At 39.8% G+C, this 7670-nt stretch overlaps 1 pseudogene; it reads left to right on the top strand.

Moving 5' to 3' along the window:
• On the top strand, positions 3065-4217 carry LOC104720612 (annotated as a pseudogene).

Genomic DNA, 7670 nt, shown 5'->3' with positions numbered 1-7670 from the left:
GGATATATTAGGTGGAGGATCTTAGTATGTAGGGTGTTTAAGTTTCTCTCTGGTCAATTGGAACTAGGTCTTAGACACTTCACACCCAAAAAATGTTTGATGAAATGTCTGACAAACTAGTGTCAAAGACCTACATTCCTAGCCTAAGAGATTAGTTGTCTAGGGTGTTTGTTGACGTGAATGAACAGGTTCGTCATGCCTGTTGGACCATGTTTCTCTAGCGAGAGCTAGGTTTGGAAGTGTTGGAGTTTGAGTAGCTTCTGCCAAGAGATTGGATTATATGATGTTCATTGTCTAGGGATAGTTTGTTTGTGGCATGTTAAACACTCTGTATACTAGGAGACTCCGCTGACATCAATTACTCCCATCACTAGGACTTCTATCTTTTTGATTGATATTGCAATCCTGAGACCGTTTCCGTTCTTGCTATCTAGTTCATGCTTAGAATCGTTTTCTGCTTTTACTCATTCATTTTTGCTTCTTGTCATGCATGTTTGTTTCTAATCTTGTAGTTCATTTCAGTTTTGTGTTTCAACAATTCTAGGATTGTTAGACAAACACTCTTTTTAAATTGGCTTAACTTGTGATACTTTGATTGCATCTTGAGTGATAGCATCATCCCAACTGGATTGACACCTTAAGTACTACAAATACATAAGGTTAATTGAACCTAATAGGATAGACACAAAAATCCTAGTTTCATATAGGTAGAGCTTTGTCAAAGGTTCGAGCAAGTTTGAGAGTGCTCTGAAAACTGGTCACTACTAAGTTGGTGGCGGTTCTGAGGATGGGGTAGAGGTGCTTGAAGAGATTGTGGTAACCTTTACTACTTTGAGCAGAGGTCATAATGCCATGAATCTTCAGGTTGGACTGAGGTGGACTTCAAGAAGTTGATGAATTGCAGATTGGAGAACAGAATCAATAGGCCAGGTAAAGGGAGGAGGCAGATGAAACAAAGGTAATTCTCACTCCTTGGAGGTAGGATCATAATGCCAGGTTTCAACAAGTTATTCCCTTAAAAAAATTAAGTCCTATGTGCTTCTGGTAACATGGTTTTTAGAGGACTCTTAAGCCAATCTAGCAACAAAAGTGACTTGAGGTTCACTAGCAGTCTTCGAGCTAATGGAAACCTTAAGCTAAGTAATTTTTGACTAGGATGGGGAAGAGTGGAGTGCAGACCAGACCTAGTTACACTTTGACACTGAGACAGTCGACTTGTTGGTGATACGTAGGGTAAAAGTGCAAAGGATGCAGGCAAAAACACAAGCCCGAGTGGCGGGTCAGACATACTAATGAAGCGCAACCAAACAATCATCCAAAACAAACCAACCATCTGGCCTTGACACAAGAAGTTTTCAAGACAAATAGGTGCATCAATTGTTCTTCTACCGAGTGAAACTCGACTTGACCAAGCAGGGTAAATTGATACTAACCAACTTGAACTTGGTATTAAGCTATAATCGGGTCCAAGGGACTTCCAGATCAGATATAAATCATGGTTTATCTAAAGGGAACTAACTTCGAGGGTTCCAAGATAATAGCAATAATTAAACCTGGGCCAAGGGGATAACAAGAGAGCAAGAAAGGATGCCGAGGATGTAGGTTGCTTTGTCAAAATCTTTATTGTCTTCGGCATCAAAACAGCTCCCGTTCAACTGCAGCCAAGTAAAAGCCTTGGTGCGGGGATCAGAATCCTAGGAGCTGTACGATGTTACGATTGACAGCGAGATAAGACAGTAAGATAGACAAGAACCAATGATAGTGGGGCAATCATGGCTCTCAGTAATCATTCAGATATGCTGGTGTTTGTTTTGGTCTTGTTGATCTCCTTAACTGCGGTGGTGATTGTTGCAACTAAAAACTAATTAGAAATTAGTGGATTGACCCTAACCCTTTATGTATTAATGATAGTCCCTTCAAACTTATGATGTGGATTCAATCTTTACAATTTTGTTGTCATTTTTAATACTTTTTACTTCATCAAGATGATTACATATCCGTAAATATTCCCCTACGTTATAGCGCAGATCCAATTTTAGTTAATTAGTCATTATATTATTGTACCGTTATGACCGTCATCTTGCTTAGTGGGTCCATGTCCACTCCGGTCTGTTGGTCCACCCATATCCGACTGCCGGTTTTCTATGTCCGAGAGGTTTTAAAGACTTGTTTACCGACGCTTCAAATCACCACATGATCTTTTCCTGTGTTTTGTCCTCACTCGCACAGTTCTGACAATCACTTTCCAAAAAGTCACCTATCCTAAAACTATTACAGCTCAAGCATTCTTAACTCCAGAGTTCTCTCAAGACTTTTGACTAAAAACATAAATGGTTTTGGTGACATAGGTGGTCAACTCAATTATTTTATACTTCCTCGTAAACTGGGGTGTCACAATTATTAATTGCGAGGTGTCACAATTATTAACAGTAAAAAAAAATGGGACTTCATTCCACACCACATTACATTCCTTTTTAACACTTACTATATCATTTAAAATACAAAGGGGGAAATGTTTTCACTTCACAAGATGCAGACTCAAACTTCAATACATGACATTTTACAACCAATTAATTAACATTCCACCATCTTATTCAAAATACAAAGAAGACAATGTTTTAACTTTGCCGGATGCAAATTTGACTAAAACTTTATTCACTCCACATTTCATAATTTTCACAACCTATTAACATCTTATCATTTTATTCAAAGACTACAATGTTTCCATTTATCAGGATACAGATTGACTACATAAACTTCAATACATTTAAAAAGATTTTAACAAGTCCATATTTCATGACTTTTTACAACCTATTATTAGCATCTTACATACAAAGATGTCAATTTTATCATTTCTCTGAAGCAACAGATTGACTACATAAACTTTGATACATATGGAAAGATTTTTAGAGTATTATTTCTGTACATTATATAGACCCACCCATATTGTTCACAAAAATATTCATCATCAATTAAAGTTAAAGAGAAAAGGTTATCATAAACGATAAACGAGGTATAATAATTATGAACATCTTAGAAAAAAATGAAATAGGTAGAATGTTTTATGATAATTACGATCACATGGTTCGTGTCCACGACTCTTGGTGACATTGGTGATGTAGACGAAGCACCCCGCGACCCAACCAACGGACTCGACACTTCTTGGTATGATGCACGAAGCCACATTTTACGGTGATATCCATGGTGGAGGCACTCAACGTGTCTTTGTGGTGGGTTACACCAAATGTCTCTAGATATGGTGTAATCTGGTCAACAGAAATTTGTTGCTGTGATCTTGATGGATCCGGGCAAACACCATTTTGGACCGTGTGCACATGTAATCTCATAAAAAGCCCTGCATGTGTACCAATTGTTGAAGAGCGCGGTGCTCAATGCTGCTGTGGCTAGACCATAGCCTTGTTTGTTTAGATCCCCGTATCCACAAGCTCCCTCCATGGTGGAGGCACTCAACGTAAGTTAAAATACTAATATATAATGTCAATACGGGGATCTAAACAAACAAGGCTGTGAATTGATCTTTTTTTTTTTCAATCAAAGCCATAATTAATACACAGTCACTATTCTTCATTATACATTCAATAGAGGGAGCTTGTGGATACGGGGATTTAAACAAACAAGTTTATGGTCTAGCCACAGCAGCATTGAGCACCACACTCTTCAACAATTGGTACATATGCGGGGCTTGTTATGAGATCATATGTGCACACGATCTACAATGGTGTTTGCCCGGATCCATCAAGATCACGACAACAAATTTCTATTGACCAGATTACACCAAATCTAGAGACATTTGGTGTAACCCACCACAAAGACACTTTGATCTCTTCCAACCAATGTTCCTCAAGATCGCCAAGTATAAAGCCGGGGTTGTCTCAGTTAGATACAGACTTGTTCCTTGTGCAAAACTGGTGGTGTAAATTTTGAAATCAAAGAAAACCCGAATTTCTTAACATTCTTTTCATACAATGTAGGCGGAGCCAGAGATATTAAGTTTATGCAAATTAAGGGAGCCCAGACCGGTTGGATAACAATGATCAAGAATTGGGGACAAAACTGGACCACTGGTGTTGTATTGACAGGTCAGAGGTTTATCATTGAGGATTGGGACAAGTGATGGGGTTTCAAAAGATTTTACTAATGTGATTCCACCGAATTGGGAATTTGGTCAAACTTTTGATGGGAAATTTAACTTTTAGAAGAAATTATATGTATTTTGTTACTTGTGATGGGTTTTGGCTTACAACTACGTAGGAGGTCTATTGGTTAGAATAATTTTTTTTTAATTATTTTTCTTTTATATTACTTAATTTCGTTTGAACCTAAAATTTTTGTTAACGAGAGCAGGTGAACAGGGAATCCGTAATGAACCCACCCAAACAATTCAACCAAATTGAACCAAGAATTTTTTTATAAATCATTTGGTTTTCATTATATTAAACATACTAAAAAACTGAATAAATAAAGATTTCTAAAAATTATTTTCTTTTTTTCAAATCTAGATTAATCGAATTAAATCATTATAATAGATAAATAAATCCCTTCTTCTCTTTTAAGTTTTCATATCATCACAAACCAAAATTACATCAAACTGATCTGTAACCAAATTTAATTACAAAGAGTTTGTATATCAAATCGAGTCACTTTTTCATTTATTTTTTGTTTGTCTCACGTATCTGAGTTTCTTCAATCTACTTTGCCAATAGGCAAGCCACTATGACCACAATGGTCTTTGCCCGACCGATCAAGACCACAGCTACAAACTTCTATCCAGTGTCCACCAGATTACACCAGGTTTGTTATATTGAATGTTTGTGCACCCAAAACAACAGTTTGATGTCTGCAACCAATGTCAGTTAAAACCAGCACGTACAAAGCCGCGGGCCCGCGGTTGTAACGTCCCCGTTAGATAGATACGAGTTCGTTGTGAGAAAACGGGAGGTATCAGCTTTCAAATCACGGGAATTCTCTTATGATCTAACTGTAAAATGAAGGAGATGTTAAGGCCATGCATGTTAAGGTAACGAATTCCGAGTGGATAATGACGAAGAAGAGTTGGGGACAGATTGGGACCAGTAGTGTGGTGTTGATCGGACAATGTTTATCCTAAAGGATCTCAACAAGTGATGGATTAACCATCTCCATAGTCATCTCCAACACGAAAGACTTGTGTTGACGAGACACACCACCAAATAGGAAATGTCCATGGACAGACTTTTGATGGGAAGATTAACTGTTAGGGAAATTGTATGAGTTTAATTTGCTAGCTAACGCTTGCAACAACCAATCAAGAAGTGAGAATTATTGGTAAGTCTATTTGTAATCAAGAATTGGAATTTTTAGAATTACTTGTCTACGAATTCCTATATTCTGTGTGAATTCTTGTGATATTGGTTTGATGATCTTTTACTTCTATTACGAGTTTTCAAACTCTCCTAGGCACAACAATCGAGATTAGGATGAAGCCTTTTGTCCGGATCTCACCCACCCTTATCCACCAATAGGATTTGGACCCTGGCTTTATCCAACAGACTTTCCCTCCATCGACCAACTGTTCTTCACATCTCCATGGCAAATCTCCGAGAATCATCAACCAGAATTCAATGCTCTGCTAATCTGGTATTACCTTAACCCTTTTATGCATTTATTTCCACCTTTGCTTGCTGAAGAACCACTTTGCTTTCGAATTTTCCCGTTATAAAGCTTTTTCCCGTTACTATAACCCTTCCAAACATCCTTGTCCAAAACCTGCGATTCAAACCCCTTTGGTTACCATGGCAAATCGTATCCCACACCATTTGAAAGGGAAAGACGTGGATATGAACTACTTACCCCCTCTCCAAAAGCGAATAAAGGCACCAGCGCTGGATACAACAGATCTAACTCAGGATTACTCCCTCACCCTATTAGGTACACTTACTAACTCCGCTGGTCAACGAATGTGGGCTATTTTCCCTTTCCTCCTTAATCGCTGGAACCTGGAAGGAAAAGCAGATGGTGCCGATCTAGGTCAAGGGGTGTTTCAGTTCAAATTTGAGCTCGAAGAAGATCTCCAACAAGTCCTGGCCAATAGACCTTACCATTTCAACCAATGGATGGTTATTCTCCAACGATGAGAACCCATTATCTCACCATATTTCCCTTCACTGATTCCCTTTTGGCTTGAAATCCAAGGTCTACCAAAACACTATTGGAAAAAATAGATGGTCCTCTCCATTGGTGAAGCCCTTGGCGAGAATCTGGAATGGGACATCTCCACCTCGTCGATACAACTAAAAGTCCTCATCAACGGATTAGAACCTATAACAAAGGAAACAATCATTGAGTTTCCAGATGGCAGTGAAGCTCTAATCTGTTTAGAATACAAGAATCAGAAAAATCATTGTCCCTACTGTCTGCGTCTCTCTCATGACAAATATCAAGAGACTAAGAGAAGTTATCAACCATATGAAAGATACGAAACTAGGAAACGTCCTTATGAGCACTTGAAACACCAAAACCACTCTCGCTCTGGAGCAAGACCTGTCCCACGAGATCAGAGAAACACTTTTGCTAGGCGTTTCTAACCCCGAGCACCCTCACGATCTGTATCTAGAACGGGTGGTTCCACTCTTCACCGTAACAGGAGCCCCAGAAGCCACCCCCCCCCCAACCCGAAACCTACAATGGAGAGAAAAATCAAACTCATCAGGTGAACCCCAAGGTGAACCCACTGTCTCTTCTAGAGCACGAAGACCACCACTGGAACGAAACATCTCATGCCCTGATCCACAAACTCCACCACCTATGGGGAACCAAGTGGATAAAATTCAACCGCTGACAAATGCTAACTTGACGCCAAATGGGGATCTCCCTTCTAGAGAACAAGTCTTAAACGATCTGAGAGAAGTCACAATCCAATATATGGCTTGTCCTGATCCAACGGAGAGTGCAGTAAGACGTATGAGGGTGATACAAGGAGAAACTAAAAACCTTATGGAGAACACAACTAACACGATAATGGCGGCTAACCTGGCTAACGCATCTCTCTCGAATCCACAGTCTACCAATCTCTCACCAAACCACCGTACGCACATTATAGTTGTGACCAGTCCCCCCACTCAAAATCAAGACCTGGGAGAACCAAGCAAGAGAGGTCGAGGTAGACCACCTACAAAAGGAAATCAAACGTTGTTGGGAGCAAAAACCCAAAAAAGAAACTTCACTAGTGGCTCCCCAAGGAAACATACGGTCATAAAAGGCGGCTCAAGACCTGGTAACTCAAAACCAAGTCAGAAAAAACCAACCAGAACTCCCTCGGGACCCTCTGCATCAAAGGATAAATCTCAGACACCAAACTCGGGAGCTCAACAAGGAAACTCTCAAAACCACGACAATGCAGCTTCCCACCAACCAGCTCACTCAGCTTCACCAAGAGTCTCCCTTTTCCTGACTAGCAGGAAGAAGAAGGTGGATTTTTAGAATCCGCCGACCCCTCTTCCTTAAGGCTGGTAAGCTGGAACTGTTGTGGGCTGGGGAACCCCACAACAGTCCAGAAACTAAAAGACATAAAGAAACAGATATGTCCTGACCTCATCTTCCTCATGGAGACCAAGAACCAATCTGATATGGTACTACAAACTCTCCAATGGCTCGATCACCCATCCCAACAC

Source organism: Camelina sativa, chromosome 10 (assembly GCF_000633955.1).
Source record: "Camelina sativa cultivar DH55 chromosome 10, Cs, whole genome shotgun sequence".
NCBI classification, from domain to species: Eukaryota; Viridiplantae; Streptophyta; class Magnoliopsida; order Brassicales; family Brassicaceae; genus Camelina; species Camelina sativa.
The sequence above is the reverse complement of the archived record's forward strand: the minus strand, read 5'-3'. Positions and strand labels throughout refer to the sequence as shown.